The 1,060-nt window shown below is 47.1% G+C and overlaps 1 protein-coding gene across 11 annotated transcripts in view; it reads left to right on the plus strand.

Annotated features, from left to right (window-relative positions):
- The window catches only part of MON2 (MON2 homolog, regulator of endosome-to-Golgi trafficking), a 124,109-nt gene that overhangs the window by 53,692 nt on the left and 69,357 nt on the right, over positions 1 to 1,060 (plus strand). The window lies entirely within an intron of this gene.

Here is a 1,060-nt window from a genome sequence, read left to right on the forward strand (position 1 = left end):
GACCAGGCCAGCAGGGGAGGACAGTTGGGGGGGACCAGGCCAGCAGGGGAGGGCAGTTGGGGGGGATCAGGCCAGCAGAGGAGGGCAGTTTGGGGCGACCGGGCCGGCAGGGGAGGGCAGTTGGGGGCGACCGGGCTGGCAGGGGAGGGCCGTTGGGGGCAATTGGGCCAGCAGGGGAGCAGTTAGGCATCAATCAGGCTGGCAGGGGAGTGGTTAGGGGGTGATCAGGCTGGCAGGCAGGCGAGCAGTTGGGAGCCAGCAGTCTCGGATTGTGAGAGGGATGTCCGACTGCCCCTTTAGGCCCAATCCCAATGTGGGATCAGGCCTAAACGGGCAGTTGGACATTCCTCGAGGGGTCCCAGATTGGAGAGGGTGCAGGCTGGGCTGAGGGACATACCCTCCCCGCTCCCCCTCCCCCCATGCATGAATTTCGTGCACAGGGCCTCTAGTATCTTAAAATAAAGGAAGTTAAAACCATAATTCCCTATTTGCCATGATATAAGACAAAAGATTTCTTGCCTTTTGAAAGCCTTGTCCTAACCATGGGTAAAAATTGCTCTGAAGTTTGATGCTCTGTTATTCTCATAGGGTTAGCAGATTGTATCTGAGATGATAGGTGAGCTCAGTATCTCACAATACTTTTACCCAATGAACAAGCATCTTCCTTTTTATAGGATTGATTTGATTTGATAATACCTATTTTATTTACTCATTATTATTTTTTAGTTTTTATTGTTGAGAGTACTATAGAGATCCCCATTTTTCTTCCCATTGTCCCCCTCCACCCAGTTCCTGCCCTGCCTCAGGCCTTCACCACCCTACTGTCTGTGTCCACAGGTAAAATCTTTGGTTAATCTCTTCCAACCTCCTTCCCCCTTCCCCTCTTAGATTCATTAGTCTATTTCATGCTTACATGCCTCTGATTCTATTTTATTCACTAGTTTATCTTGTTCATTAGATTTCTTGTTTATTTTGATTTTTAGATTCAATTGTTGATAGATATGTTTTTGTTGCCATTTTATTGTTCATATTTTTTTCTTTTTTTTCATATTTTTTTATT

The sequence above is a fragment of the Myotis brandtii genome, unplaced genomic scaffold (assembly GCF_000412655.1).
Source record: "Myotis brandtii unplaced genomic scaffold, ASM41265v1 scaffold352, whole genome shotgun sequence".
NCBI lineage: Eukaryota > Metazoa > Chordata > Mammalia > Chiroptera > Vespertilionidae > Myotis > Myotis brandtii.